Source organism: Catharus ustulatus, chromosome 2 (genome assembly GCF_009819885.2).
Source record: "Catharus ustulatus isolate bCatUst1 chromosome 2, bCatUst1.pri.v2, whole genome shotgun sequence".
Taxonomy (NCBI): domain Eukaryota; kingdom Metazoa; phylum Chordata; class Aves; order Passeriformes; family Turdidae; genus Catharus; species Catharus ustulatus.
The window spans coordinates 100,704,238-100,721,010 of NC_046222.1; the positions used below are offsets into that span (position 1 = coordinate 100,704,238).

General features: G+C 41.7%; 1 protein-coding gene across 1 annotated transcript in view; it reads right to left on the reverse strand.

Annotated features, from left to right (window-relative positions):
• The window catches only part of MYO16 (myosin XVI), a 374,829-nt gene extending 358,271 nt beyond the window's left edge, over positions 1-16,558 (reverse strand). Inside the window, exon 1 of the mRNA XM_033052141.2 lies at positions 16,468-16,558. The gene's annotated coding sequence lies outside the window, so the exon portion shown is untranslated. The remainder of the gene's footprint in view (positions 1-16,467) is intronic.
• Between the last annotated feature and the right edge of the window lie 215 nt (positions 16,559-16,773).

Sequence of the window (16,773 nt, forward strand, 5' to 3'; positions counted from 1 at the left end):
TATCACCAACTTTTCTATGAAGAAATTCCTTCTGATGTCCAAGCTACTCCTGCCCTGGTACAGCTTGAGGCTGTCTCCTCTTGTCCTGTCACTGGCTGCCTGGGAGAAGAGGCTGACCCCCATGTGGCTACAGCCTCCTTTCAGGTATTTCCAGGGAGTGACAAGGCCAGCCTTGAGCCTCGTTTTTTCCAGGCTAAACATCTCCAGCTGCTCCTCATGGAATATGTGCTCCAGACTCTTCACAGCCTTTGCTGCCCTTCTCTGGGCAGAGATAAATAGTATTTCCCTTTCATCCAAACAGAGAATGAAATGCTTAATCTCATTGCTAGCACAAGAAGAAAATCAAGAATGTAAACCCCTACAGCTCAAAATCTGGTCAAAACTGAGAGAGCTGTCACTAGAAGCCAAGGCCATAAGGCTGTGAACGCCAGTTCAGCCTGTGGTGTTTGCAATTGTTCACGTACATTATTGGCAACCCCACTGGTTTTAGTAGACATGATGCAGTACAGGGAAATGTGTGCATGAAAGAAAGACAGGAAAAGGGGGAAATTTGGTGATAATATTTATATGGGCATTATAGAATATTAATGCCTACATAAAAAGGGATGCTTTCCCCTCAAATGAAGAGGTTTTGTCACAGAACTCTGTAGCTTATTTTATTTTAATGGATTTTGCTTGCTACTTTCTATCATACAGTAGTTCATGAAACAGTCCATAAAGTCCTTTGGCAGAAATTAACTGCATTTGTTGTGTTACAGTGGTTGCAATTAAAAAAGCTGTATTTCCACACTGCTATAAAATAAAATATTAAACAATAAACTGCAGTCTTCTTTGTGCTTAGAGAAGAGGAAAGATTTTGCAGATATCTTATTTAATGAGGGAGAAGCCTTTGCTCCTTTAGAATTACTTTAAATAAATGCAATTTTCTTGGTTAAAGACATTGAATAAATTATACTAGTGATGTACTTTTTAGATTAAATTAATCTAAATTCAATTAGTATCATATATTCACAGACAATATAATAGACTAAATCAAGATCTGTGTGATGTCCATTAAAGGATGAATAATTTTTAGCCACAATATATACAGAAACACAGGCTTACAGAAAAAAATTTTGACCACATAGCTGGGGTTCCCATTTATTCTGAAGCATTACACATAATGCCTTAAATCTCAGACTACAGCAAAGGCATTCTTTTTTCCAGAATATTTTAGTGCCGCACACAATTTCTATATGTAGTAACTCATAATTTCAAGGGAAAAAGACACATTAAACATATACATCCATGAAGATGCAAGAGCATTTTAGCTGCACTACATTCAGTGCTGGAGGTTTTAGCTCCTACTTTCCCTACAGAGGTTGCAGTTTGGAGGATTGTTTCAATTTCAAAAGTAGCTCTGAATTAGTTTGTATTGCCAATTGATAAATTTTTCTCCTCAGCTCTAGCATGGTTTTTTTGACACATGATAATACGCACAATGCATTCAGCTTTGCTACACATTCTTAAAATAATTTTATTCCTTTTTCAAATAAATTCGCCACCCCTCCCCCAAACCTATTTTCATAAACTGCCAATTCCCTTTTACTGCCCAAACACATCATCATAAAAAAGACAGATCCCAAGTGTTAATCCATAATTTCCACATTCAGTGCTCTAAATGTGAATTATGTAAAAGTATGGTGAGTTACCTGGAAGGCAGAAGGAGCCTTGTGGTTAAATATGTCACTAAGACCCACAAATTACTACAATTGGTTCTTTAAAAGGTGAGTCCAAGAGTTGAATGATAGCATGGATTCAGTACTTAGTCTCCAAAAATGAGAAGACGAAAAAGTTTGCAAATACTTCAGTCCATTATTTTCTTAAATGTTCTAGATCACAAACCATAAAATTTATTAGAGATTCATATTCAGTTCAGTTGCAGATTACGGGATTTCATATCTATCATTTGGTAGTCTATATGCAAATAATTGTAGAGATTGCTGCTGAAGGTTGATGTTGGCCAGCTTTCAGGCACCCACCCTGCTCTCTGATCCTTCCTCCCCAACAAGCACACAATAAGATGGGAAATATCATGGATCTTGATAAATATAGGGATATCATTTACCAATTACCAATATGGACAAAACAGAGTTGACTTAGGGAAAATTATTTTAAACATTTGCGAATTAGAGTAGAATGGTGAGAAACAAAGTTATAAATGAACCCAACCCTTCCTCCCAGGCCTTCCATTTCCGTCCTTCATTATAATTCCTCTGGCTCCTTCCCCCACTCCTGCAGGATGATGGGGGAATGAGGTTTGTGATTAGTCTATGGACCAGAACCAGTTTTTCTGGGTCAGACCTTCCTGCTGGAACTTTCCCACTGGTCCGACGTGAGTTCTCCATAAATGGCTCCAACATGGGCCCTTCTCAGAGGCTGAAGGCCCATGTGGTCTCTCCACTGACTGCAGCTCCTTAGGGCCATGTCTGCCCACTCCAGTACGGGTTTCTCCATGGCTGCAGCCTGGACACCAACTGCTCTGGCCCAGTTCTCCATGGGCTGCAGGGAAACACCTGCTCCACCATCACTCCTCCCACAGATGCTCTGTCACTCTGCACTTCCTCCCTTTTCTCTGACCCCACTACTCGCAAGGCTGCTTCTCACACCTTTTTTCCCCTCACTGCTCTTTTCTGTATTCCCCTCTCTTAAATATACTTTCATAGAGGCACCAGCAGTGCCCAGCTGAGGGGCTCAGATGTGGACATGGAGGGTCCGTGGAATCAGCTGGAACCATGTTTATCACAGCAGCCCCTGTTCCCTTCCCACACCCAACACCCCTGGCAGCCCCACCACTACCAACTTATTTACTGACAAATCGGTTATTTCCTTGCATCACGTCAGACTACTCACTTTTTCACTTTCCCAAAGCAAGAGTTTAATGTATAACAGCTACGATTTACTAGGAAAAACAATAAATTAAGTTCCCAGTATAACTGAGGACAGCTGTTCTCTGATACAAGTCACGACTGAACATGTCAAACAGGACAAAAGGTTCACAAGCATTGATGTTGGCAAGATCTGTTCTAAGAAAACTCTACACCATGCTTAAACCAGGTGATATTATATGGACGATCTTTAGTCTGGAATAAAGACCTCAAATAAATGTTTTTGTTTGTTTAGAGAACAAAATGTATACAAAATATACAAATAGATTAATGTATTTGTTGAGGAACTCTAATACATAAATTCATTAGGGAAGCAATAAACATACTGCATAAATTAATTACTTTGTGCTTATCCTCATTAAATGCTACTTAATGAGTTAATAAGCTTGAAAAGCGATGACAAATTGTGAAAGTGCATGCACAGAATTATTTTTTTTTAAATAAAACAGCATGTGTAACTGGACATCGAGGCTCTGGATACAGGCTGGTAACATTTATGAAAGATGGTCAATTTATCTTCTAGCCTTTATGAACAAGCACCCTTCTGCCTTGAGTTTTGAATTTGTCAGAGAAGCGTCAGCTTTACAAAGTTCGACTGCTGAAGGTACTTTTACTAAGTTTCAGGAATCACCTCCTCCTTAAAATTTACTTTGTACAAATTAATTTGTATTACAGGATAACTTCCAGCTTCTTGGGAAATATTAATCTGAAAGAAATATGTCCACACATACATATGTATGTGCACGCACAGATACACACACAATAGAATATATTGCCACATTTGAGGATTATACTCAGGCTTTTGTGTTTGAGCATGAACAACATGTAAATGTGTTGCCACAGTCACAAACTGGAAAGAGGCTGGGCAGCACTGGAGGAAGTCATATCCAACACCAATAAATACTGTAAATTTTGGATGGGGTATGAGCACTCCAGCATTAACTGAGCTGGGTTATTAACATGCTATGGAAGACTGAAATGGTGCCCCATTTGTCATGTCACAGATGTGGACTGCTTATGCTCTCATTTTCTGCAGCACAAAGGCTCAAAGTGCTGTGTTCTAGCTTGTGATTTAAACAAAACCAAACAAAACAAGCCACACATATACATTTTTCACTTGCTCTCTTCCCATGCCAAAATTGAGAGAAGATGGCAAACTGCATCCCAGAATACATTAGTCATATTGATATTATAAATGCCTTTATTTTAAAGTAAAATATAGCATCTTCAAATTATCAGTGCATTAATTAAGCATGATTCAGTGAATGTTTCAAAACGCAGTCCTCTCACCTTCCCAGGACATCCACAATTCACAGTGAAACTACCAGTGCTATCTTAATAAAATATTTAAAGCAATCTTTGACCATTACATGAGCAAACACTTCCCAGATAACCTTGGGATATAAATCCAATTTTTCAACTCTTAAATTGATTTTTTTAAACTCCCTAAAACGTACTTAATCAAAGGAAACTAATTCCTCTTTGTAGGAACAATAGAGAGATAAAGTATTATTTTGAGCAGACTGTCAGTCTTTTTAAGGGATTCTGATTCTTTGGATTTGCTCTTTTTTCCAGGATATTAGTGTGCTTAATTCCTGATTCACTGAGAATCATGAGCAATATCTACCTAATTTCAATGCCTATGATTACACACATCAAAGCATTTTTCAGTATCCTCCAGCATGACCAATCCACACAAATAAGATCTTAGCATCAGTTGTCAGCTTGAGAACACCTTTGAAACAAAATCCAGAGGAAATCAGCAACCAAAGCAGCATCAGAGAAAGCTACAATATTCATCTTGGATCACATAAAATATTTTGCATTGCTATGACAGTATGACATCATATTTACCCCACAAACACAAAAAGAATCACACTTCACAAGAAGGCATGTGCTGATAACACAGAGCTACCAAAAATTCTTCCCTTAGAAGTAATTCTTGTAGCCTGATGTTTAAGCAAGCCTTCAACTATTTTATAAACCTAGTCACTCTGCAAACAAAACTGTATCTCCATCAATCACCCTAAGTCTTTAAACGTTTTCAATTGATTTTGGTCACTTAAGACTAATTCACAAAGGATTCAGAAGCCACAACACAGCTAAATGCCATCTCCATGATTGGATAAAAATGTGTATTAAACAAATCAAGACATACTCATGTTACAAACAGGTCCTCAAGAGTTTTGTGTTGACACTTAGGCAATAAGAGAGCTAATGAGAACAGCTATATTCTGCTCAGCACTGTTTAGGATACTAACAAATTGACTTTAGATGATTTGTCATCAAGTCCCTGCAGGAAGAAGCCACACTATTTAAGGGGGTGGGGGAAGAAGAAAGACAGCATAATTATCTATGGAAGTCCTTGATCCCAGGCTAACTACTGGAATAACAATAAAAATTATACTAGAAATAACATTTAGCAGGGAGTAATTTTAACCATTTGTCACAGTAATAATCATGTCTTTTTTATTTATTGATGAGCACTTTAACCTTCATACATGTCTTCATTTTCAGTAGTCATGATAGTATTTTAAAAGAACGGTATTGATAAGGACTTTAAATGCTATTTAGAAGAGAAGAACCACAGCTCGTGTCTTCCCAAATTTTCACAAAATAGCCAATGGAGTCACAAAATGAAAACTGGGTGGTAAGGGATGAGAGCGTTTGGAGTTTCCTTTTTCTTTTTTCCTTTAATATATCTTATTATCTCACTTTGAACCATTATGTCTGTGGAAGAGAAAAGGAAAGGTAGGCAGTAGGCAGCACCAGCTGGGAGCTGGAAATGGTGCTTCTAGTTTTCAGCTGTCAAATGTTGGCTGAAATTTAATAAACACCAATATGAAATGATCTGCAAATCTGTAGCTTTTTTTTTTAATTAGCAAGAAAAAAATGAAAGCTTTTGAGAGAGTAATTCAAAGTTTATTATATCATTATAGTCATACATGAATTATTGCAAGTTGTTCAATCTCACTGGTTTCCAGGTTAGCAGAACTCCCACAGGTGTTCTGTGCTTCAACACCAAATCAATACAGCATTCTGTACCACACTTGATCCACTCCCTCTTAAAATGCCCTGAATGCTTTTTCTCTATGGCTGCAAAGTTTTTGTGCAAGTAGAGATCATCAATAAAAGGAGACTAAATAATGTATTTACTCCTTCAATGGTATCCACAACTTGCCAATGTCTTACCACCAATGAAAGAAGACAAATGTAGAAACAATGCAGGAAAGATGCAGGAGTCACCAAGTAGCTGATTGTGTAGCAAAACTAGACAAATATTTTCTGACTTTGGGGCCAATCTCATGTTTTAGATACAAAATTGTAGCTTTTGTAAAACAGATGTGCCTTTCCCAGCATCAGGCTCCATGTGAGAACTTTGTGTGCTTGAAATTAGAAGGAAATCAGATACGCGCATGCAGCCCATTAGTAGGACTTTAAAAAAGAGGATATGTTTCCTCCACAACTGTGAGTTCAGCAAATATGCTGCAATACCTGGCACAACACTGCTGTCCTTTCTGAGAAGATGAGCTAACACTTAAGCATGGAAGACACCCAGGCCCATCCTTAGGCATTCCCAAGCGCTAGCCTATTTAATCAGCACTGATTAAAACCTTTTGGAATGCACACAGCCAGCCTACCAGTACCACCACACTCCACCACCTCACAGAGGCCTCTCAAACATTCTCATTCCCAGTGGGGAAGAGGATGCTTGCATTGTATCAAGAGCCAAGGGTAGATGACATAAGTGCCTATGCTTGTCTTTGTGCGTACATTTTTTGGATTTCTAGACCAGACAACTGGTGCAAACAGCTACAGCACATTGCTGAGGTCTATCACCCTCATCATGCACCACAAAGCAGACCAGAAGAAATCTACCTGCTATGCACTCATCACATTACACAAATGGGTATGGCCATGAATGACTTACCACAACTACAGAAAACCTGAAGCACTGAATAAGTGGCTTTGTCCCTTAAAAGTAGACCAATATTTTCCTTTCATCCTGCTTCCAGGGCACAATATGTTCTGTGGTACTTGCTCTTGAAATGCTGACAAATACAGTCCTACTCACTGGAACTGAATTGACTTTTTAAAATTCTATGGATTTTACTTAAATTACAGTATTTAAAATATTGAGACCTAGTTAGTACAATGATGCCTTACTATATAAATCAGAAATGGAATACATTCTTACCTAATGAAACTCCTGTGATTAAATTTTGTTTTCTATCTTATATGTCCTTGTGGACACTACCTAGTTTCCCCTCACTGTACTCATCTGACAGACTGAAAACTTTTGGGGAGCAGGGTCTGCCATTCACTGTATGTCTATAAAGGACCTAGGCCACTAAAGCCCAAAGGTTTTGAAATGCTACTGCATTTCAATGTCCACATCAAATAATGAGGACCTTTGACTGCTCTTTCTACCAGACACAATTTGCAGTAGCTGTATTTAAAACTAATAAGAGGACAGAGTGAAAGTAGTCTTCTCCATTCTTGGAAAAGTATATAAAGAATATAGTCAAACCACCTCACTTCACCCTCTCACACTGTTGGGAGCTAGATTAATTACTGATCGGGTAATTCCAGGACTCAAGTCCACTGGAACATGACTTCCCTCTGCCCATGGCGTGCTTTAGCAGCAGCAGTGAATGCCACAGCCAGCAGGACGCTGCCCAGCTGCTGTGGGCTCTCCCTTTGCGTGCCCAGGATTCCTCTTTCTGTAACAACTGCACAGTTCCCCTAATCCAGTGCCTTTAATTTAAGCTCTGTAAGGGAAATCTAACATCAACAGACATTCTCTGTTTGACTAAAAGTTGAGGAAATATGACAGAGGGGGAGGGAGAACATCACCAATGCAAAAGCTACCATTCATGTACTCATGAATAAAATTCGAATTTTTTTTGAGGAAACAAGCAAACAAAAAATCCCTCAGGATTCTGGAAGGAAATAGCTGCAGCAACTGATTATTAATGCACACATAAATTCAGAATCCTGATTAGTAGTTACACTAACAGATGAAACATGCAAAAATTTCACCCTGTGGATGAAAGTTACCATGAGCCAGCCTTAACTCACTGACATAGGATTCCCCACCTTGATGAAGAATTTTGGTCTCAAGGCACCAAATGTCTATTACACTGCCCTTCAGGTCCTGTGTACTGTTTGTAACAACATTTCCTTTCACAAGGGGAGAAGGAATACATCTGGAAGCATAGAAAAGATGATTAGATACCAAAATCTCAATTGATACATAATTGGAATAAAACTACTGATGGCTGTCACCATCCACTTACCCCTCTGCATATTAAGGTACAGTCATCATCAGGGTTAGAATCTCTTTACTGGTAATGTTTATATTAAAGCCCAACTATGTCTGACAATCAGAAGTCGTTCCAAGCCATTTCTATCACAGGAAGGAGGGGTTAGTCAAAGGCAGAACACCTCCTGAGAGAGTGCTAGAGAAATGCCCCAGGCAGAGGAAGCCAAACTTGGCAGGGTCTGTGCCCATAGTGTTGGTCCAGAGCAGATTCTGAAGCAAATTAGCCAGCCAATGACACTTTATTTGCCTCCCTGTCCTTCTTCACAAGGAACTACTTCTCCAACGCTGGTAGGGATACTGAATTCATTAGCATATATGTGGTGTGAACAATCAGGAGACTTGAACCTGGGACTAAAGTGAGAGCCAAATTATTTGATGCTAAAACACTACGAGTGAGGAATAGTGAAAGGGGTCAAGGAAGTACCGGGCCACTTGACATCAAAAACAGTATCTGTGGTAGGAAGTAGAAGCAGAGCAGAGTAGCTTGCAGTGTTTTTATATCCTTTCCTTTATATGGCTGTGTTGGCACACTGGGATGTAGACGAGCATGTCCTGCTGGGAAAGGAAGAGATGTGACAGGACTGAGGAATCGTGAGCCCAGGGCACGATCTTGCATGCTGAAGCAGCTCTGACTGCTTTGCATTAAACGCACATGTCCACACTACCAAGCACACAGCAGCTCTGCCTGTGGATGAACCATTTTCTTTTACAGAGACAAATAAGCAAAAGATTAGTTTAAAAGCCTACTACAACTGTTGCACAATAAAAACAAGTGACAAGCTTTTAGGCTTAATTGCTTCATCGGTTCAATCAGGGAATAAGGTATTCTGAGCCTGAGAGCTTGTCTGTTTCTTTTCCAGCTACACACACTTAACTAATAAACAGATGTCTCTCTCTCCAGACCTTATTTATATTCTATTATTCCAGAGCAGATACAAAGCACCCCATCTTCTAAAACATTAAAAATCTAGCATTTAAACAGAGAAAATTATTAAGTTTTAATTCTGCAAAACATGAACTGCCTTCCAGTAGTAAGAATTAGTCAAATTTATCAGTCTCTGGGAAGAGCAAGTTTGTTCATCGAAACTGAGACAACACTTGAGAGACTTTCTCTGAGGAGAAAACTGTTATGGACACCTGGTTGATGGGACTGGATATTCACTACCAGGTTCTCTGTCCAACTGAAACACTACATCAACTACCTAGAAACAAGCTACCAAGAACACCTTTATCTTTGTAAGGCCTTATGGCTGCATTTTAGAGTGGCCTTACGGCTGCTCCAAGTTGTACCTTATCATCATGCTTATAAAAAGCTGCCTTGGCTATAAACTGCAAGAGCATACAGTCAGTAAGCGCTGGCTACACCCTGAGTCCTCCTTTTCATCCTCTGAAGGCCAAAGATGATTGTGGTATAATGTGATTCAAGAATGCCTTCTCCACTAGGTAATATCTGAGCAGAATATAATCCTACAGATACACATTCTACAGCCAGAGTAATTTGGTTTTCAAAAACTGACTATAACTTTTTTTGGAAAGCACGTGACACATTTTGTCTCAGCTATCATGTAAAAGTACTACTATTTCCTTATAAACATTGTCTACAGAACATTGTCACAGAAATAAAACTTTCTATGAGCACTAGAAGTTAGTGGCTCTAATTTCCTTAAGGGTAAATTTTCCATAAAAAGTCTTGCTCCAGCACTAATTGCAAAATTAGCAAGAAGCTTATAAGTAATTAGATTGGGGTGTTAAATCACTAATGTTCCTTAAATAAAATTCCTAATTAGGACACACCACATATTTATCTACAATCTAAATCTGACAAACAGTACAAACTTTCCTTTTCTAGCTGACATCCAGGACTCTGCCAGGGAAATAGTGGGTACTCACAGTACTCCCTTCAGGAAGGCTCATTTGGCTTGCAGAGTTGCAGGCAAGTGTCTTAGTTTGGAGGACAGGTGTCTGCTAAGAAAGGCAGGAGCCTGTTTTTGAAATGGAGAATGTAAACTTCCTTCCTTCAAATTATTATAATTTTGAAATCAAGGGGCTTTCAGGCAAAAATATGGGAATTAGGAATAACAGTTCTTTACTAGGGAAATTAAAATAGAAATACAGTACTACAAAGAAACAATCTCCAAACCCTGACAAAGTCAGACTACAACCTGACACCCCGTCAGGCAGGGTGTTGGTAGCAGTCCCATTCCATGGTGGCTGCATCCTCCTGCAGTGACAGATGTGACTCAGTTGAAGCAGTGCTACTGCAGAAGGTGCAGTTTCCCTCCGAAGGTCCAGTGGTGATGTGGAGAAATCCGGTTTTCCTCTGGAGTTCAGTGGAGAAAGGGGCTCCCTTAGTGTCCCAAAACCTCTGTTTTCATCTTGGTAAGAAATGTTGGGCTCTTCCCCCTGGCTGGAGCAACTTCCAATGGGATGAAGTAATTTTATCAGTCCCACAGTGGGACTCAATGGGCCATGAGCAGAAAATGACTGGCTGGAGGAAGGATGGGTTGTGAAAAGATAAAGAACAATGTCCCACCTGGTTTCAATGGATGGTCCATTAGCAGAATATCTGCCGCTGAGATAAGGATCACTGCCCCCACCCTCGACAGATGGTGATAGAATAGATTCCTTTGATCACACTCTGTATTGTAACCCAAGACACCAAGGATGCTTGTGCCCCTCCACTTTGATACCAAAGCAGACTGGCATAGTCATGGCCATAAATTCAGACACCTACCACCAGAAAGTTTTTCATCTCTCTCTACTGATGACACAGGAAGTCTGGGCACTTGCTCAGATTAAGCTTCTGTGATGGAATTTAGCTGCTGACACCATAAAAATTTAAAACTATCAACACAATCCCTCCTTCTACATGGTATTTCTGAGACTCTAAGATAAATGTGGTTGGATAGATGATCTTGTTTTATTACACCTAATAAAGCAACACCTGACACAAACACATCTCAACTGAGAATTGATTGACAATAAACTACTGCAATACAAACAGCAACAGTTACAATTTTTTACAGTCCCTTTACACTAAAGGTACTTAACTGCTTCAAAACAAACCCCACAATTACACTGATATACTATACATCCTCCAGACAGTCTTTCCAAACATTTTGAACCCTATTCTAATTTCAAAACAAAATAATACATTTTCTCAGAAAAACAGATGCACAGATTTTCAGGGATCAAAACTTTTTTTGAAAATGCTTACAACAGTTTATTTGAAGTTCATTGAATATCATTTCACGTGAACACCAAATTTCTATTTGCAAGACACGTTTCACCCCCAGTTTGACCATCATAAAAACTAATATGTCTTTCAACTGCCTGGATTTTACTGTCTGAAGTGGTTCTGTTCTATGTTTGTGCTGCAGCTGCAGTACTTTTTCTTTCGGAAACTCAGTTGAGAGTGACTTAAACCTAAAAGCACTGGACAAATTAGTGTGGCTACCATAGTGCCTGTGTCTCTGAGTCAACACAGCTGTCAGCCGTGCACTGCTGGGGATGCATGTGCTCTTCCATGCTCTCAAGGTCGCTGAAGTCAAGATCTGATATCTTATCTGAGACATACAATCATTCCAGAAAGGAGAAGCTATTTTCAGCACGACTGAAATTAACCAGGTACTTCTCTATGTATAATAAAAAAGACACAGTTAAGACAACCTCTCTGAAGCTGTTTACCTTTGAGGCTTCTTCACTGCTGAGATTATTTAATTTTAGTCAAGTTTTAAGCATCCCTTTTTATGTAACAACACAGTAACTATCCTGTAAAAAAATACATGTTTGCTGTATCCATTGGAGAAAAACCTGTCATCTCTTCCTACAACACAAGGTAGCGAATGATTGTAATATTTTTCTGCTATTGCAACTTACAATTGTTTTGCAGTGGATATATTCAACCCTTTGTATTAAAATACTCATTCAGACTGAACATAGAGATGTTCTGACTGAAAGCAGGTTGGATGTTTTGTTGGAAAGAAAAAGTTTTGCTGAAACAAAAGCCTTTCACAAATGATATTACAAACCTAGTAGTTTTGGAGAAGGGGAAAATACAATGACAGATTTCAGCTACATTACTCAGTAGGTGAGGCTTCCCAATGACACCATTAAGAGCTGAAGCCAGGTCTAAGACTTCAGGTTGCATGCCTTGCTATTATGATCCCAAATATTTCAGGGAAGAGAAAAATCTTTCCCTAACCAAATGTAATGTTTACATTAACATTTCGAAGAACAAGAGAGAGTGATATTTTAAAGTGAAACATTTAGAATGAACAAAAGCTAAAATCCATTATCCAACCCTCCTCTTCTGCCTGTGTAATAAGGCATGCCAGGAATATACACACTTATAGCCATGAATGAGAACATGATTTATTAATAATTGCTCCACAAAAAGGCTGTGCGAAGAGTTCAATACATACACAAATATTAATGTTGATTTGATTGTTGTGAAATGCCTCAAAAAAGCTAAATTAATTAACAGCTATGCTTGGCGCCATACGACACACACACCTTAAGGAAAATTAACAAATCTAAACGCAAAGGTTAGTTAGATGCCTGCCAGGATGGCTTTTTCATCTATTGAGACAAAAAATATTTGTCATCTTTTTTCAAAAAAATGCAACAAACTGTAATTCACATGAACTTGGCAGAGTCTTAAACCAGCAGGTCTGTGCCACAAAATGGCAAGTATCTCCAGTAGCTGCTGCTGTTGCCAGCAAATGACAACACAATATTACCAGCTCCCATCAGCTGCATCCCCAGTTATTGCTATTTTGCGCAGGATTATAACATTTTTCTGTGTTCATTAGCTACAATTATTTTAAAGGCAGGTAGTAGCAGAAAGAAGGTGAGGTGGAAAAAAACACAGAGAATGTGCAAGTGAGGTTGCACATTCTGATCAGAATGTTGACTGATCAGAAAGACATTAACACGCCAACACAGAGGACTGAGATATTACTGACACTATAGTGGACCATGCTGCCTTTTTGAGGCTGAATTTTTTGTTGTTTTTATTGTTTAGGTTTTGTTATGTTTTGTTGGGGTTAAGCCAGATGAGAAACTCGCTATTTTGTCACTTTTATAGAACCGGACAAAAAATCATGTTCATGAGAATCTTCATAAAAGTAGTGTTCAGATTGGAAGAATATTTTCTGTTGTATCTCACAATTGAAAAATAAAAATCCCACCTTTTCTGTGTATATGCATATTGAAACCGCACATTTAAAGAAAGAATTCTGAAGTAACTTGTTGGTTAGGGAAATCAGGTGAGGCAGAAGAGGATGATGTTCAAATCTGTAATTCATCTCATTGAAGCGTCCCATTTATTATGGCCACTTACCTTATGTTCACTTTGTCAGAGCTCCTTTGTCTACTGTAAGAAGTCACTCCCTTCCAAAAGAGTAAAAATGGTTGAAGCTACTGTTCTGAACATCATTTCATGACAAAAATGTTTTAAGGCAGCTTTAACCTACATGTCCATTTTCCTTGATATGATACCCTGCATAAGTATGGTATTTTATAGCTACCTTCAAGCAGGAATCTGAATTCAGCACTAAAATTTTTTTTTACAGGGGTGAATGCCAAATGCTCTTCATCTCATGATGCTGGTTTGAAATAACAGTACTACTTAAAAGTAGCATAATGACAACATAAAATGCAAGAGCTCTTTCAAAGCAGTGCAATAAACCACTGTTACCATGATGGTCAGTTGCCTCAACCAGCACTACAAATTCCAAGCAAATCAAGCTCCATTTAATTCCTACAGTACAATTACAGAATATATTATACCTATGTAGACATATGCAAATAACTCTGTACAGTTCCAGCTGGAAGGTTCTGCATACTATGTATGCATCAAATGTTATTGCTAGTACTTAGAAAATTGTTCCATAATCAGGAAAGATTAAATTCATAATGAAAACTTATTACAACAGAGACAAAATATATAAAGCCAGTTGCTGTCTGGAAACTGAGCTCTGGCCTAACCTATGTAATATTAGACAATTGGCTTTCCCTATGTTTCTTCCTCTTACAAATTGCCTGCTGTACCTGTGTCATCCTTTGAGGGCAAGGACTGGCTTTCTCTTTGTGTAATGTGATTTGCAGCTGGGATTTCTGAATGCTGCTACAACACAAAATTACTGCAATGATTCAGAGCTCTGCTCTACCAATCACCCTAATCCCAGTCTTTATTGGTACTTTTAATGGCACCCCTGCTGTTACAGAACAATAACCCACTCAAGAGAACTTGTTCCATCACTTTGAATCTACTGTAAACACACACATATATACATGCACTACGTACATAACATGCTTTTTTTTAATCTATTTTTTTTTTTACCCTCAGGCACATCTCAGATGCTAGCAATGGAATCTAGAATGTTGTTACACTCACAAAATCATTCCCAAAGCAAAACATCACCGAAAAAGGCTACTGCTTCAGCAATGTCCCTCATTTATGGTGTATTTACTGATAAAAGTGATAATAGCACTGTAAGCAGAATACATAGGAGAATAGAAAGCTCAACAGGAGAATAGTCTCTTATAAAGTTGTAAGAACATGAATCGAGAGAAAACACCATCTGCCCGAGATTCTGCCCAGGAACAACCCACAGCAGGAGACAAAAGTTCCTAAACTCACTGTGTAAACACCTAAATTGCATCATACCTCTCTTCCTGAAACATACGGGGTTATCCTGACATGATATCTTGCCAGAGGGAAGGAAAAGTCATTTTTCCCCAGAGCGATCCTCCAGATCAGGCTCCCGCTGCCAGCAACCCCAGCCCTGCGGCAAAGCCAAGGCTGCTCGTACCCGCAAATTTCCAATGGCGAATCCTGGGAGCAGGAAGAGATCCAGCCCGGCACGGCGGCGCGGGGGACAGGGGTGCGGAGCCACCTGGGGCTGGAAACCAGCCTGGCGCCAGCACTGCTCTGAAATCCTTCTGTCACCCATTCGGGAGGCACACTCCCACTGAAGATTGGGATTTAACCGACTGACACTACCAATGACACAAGATGTTCATCAGAAAATCGCCATCCAGCTGCCTGTCAGCACTGATTTCCACCAGCGCGGTGGCAGGACCGCGACAGCCTCTCCGCCCCAGCCGGGGCTCGGGAAGGGCAGCGCCGTGTCCACAAAGGGCTGGTTTTAAGGAAAGTGCCCATTGACGGAGCCTGGGCTGGTTTTCTGCCCCCAGCACACGAGTGCGGGCTGAGCCCCACTCCTCACTGACCCCTCTCTCCCCACCCGCTCCTCACTGACTCCCGCACCTCACTGACCCCCGCTCCTCATTGACCCCCGCTCTCCCCGGCTCCCTCCCCGCACCTCACTGACCCCCGCCCCTCACTGACCCCCGCTCCTCACTGATCCCCGCTCCTCACTGATCCCCGCTCCTCACTGATCCCCGCTCCTCACTGACCCCCACACCTCACTGACCCCCGCCCCTCACTGACCCCCGCCCCTCACTGACCCCCGCCCCTCACTGATCCCCGCTCCTCACTGACCCCGCTCTCCCCGGCTCGCTCCCCGCCCCTGGCGGAGCCCATCGCGGCTGGCGCCAGCCTGGGGCCACGGGCAGGGCACGGACACACGGACAAAAAGGAGCACAGAACAGATGGAAAAGCACACACACCACCCCCCTCGTCGCTCCACTAATACTCACAAGAGACCACCAACCAAATCCGTCCGCCAAAGGCGCCTCCTCAGCAGCCCGCTCCCGGTACGGGAGACCCGCGGGGCATCCCCCGCTGCGGTGCGCGCCCGCCGGGCCCCGCCGCCCCACCACTCACCTCGGGGGGACGGGACCGGCCCGGGGGCCGCCTCTCTGCCGGCGCCGGGCAGCGGCGGCGCGGCGGGGCGAGGCACACTTCCACTTTCTCTGGGGGTCTTTCTTTGCCGTGCCGTGCTGAGCCGAGCCGCACCGCCTCTGCCGCCCCCGGCACTCCTCCCCGCCCGCCCCTCGCCGCCGCCTCCCCGCGATGCCGAGCGGAGGGGAGCGATGCGGAGCGGAGGGAAGCGATGCGGAGCGGAGGGAAGCGATGCGGAGCCGTGCCCAGCCGCCGGGCCGGCCGGGGGAGGCTCTGCCGGCACCGCCCCGCCCCGCCCCGCCCGCTACCTGCCGGGGCAGCCCGGGGGACGGAGCGCTTCAGGAGACACCCCGCACCGCCCACCCCTCCTGCATCCCTGTGCCTCCCTTTGCAGTACTCACCTGCCGTGCTCGGGGCTCAGTCGGCCCCGCGGGGCACGCCGCGGAGGGCTGCTGCCTTTTCGGGGTTTGACAGGCTTTGTCCGCCCCTCTCCTTCGGTAAACTGCTCGAAGGAAGAGGTCCGGGAAGGCTGTGTGAGTGGGAGCAGTCTACATGGACTTCAACAAAGACCTACTTGATTCCCTACTGGCACCTAATGCCCAACAAAAGAGAAACGCTGGGGATGTCATAATTATCACCCCGTGAGATGGATGCAAAATCAACATTTCTTCCAGGTTGTACTTACAAGACAAATGGCTGCTTGGATG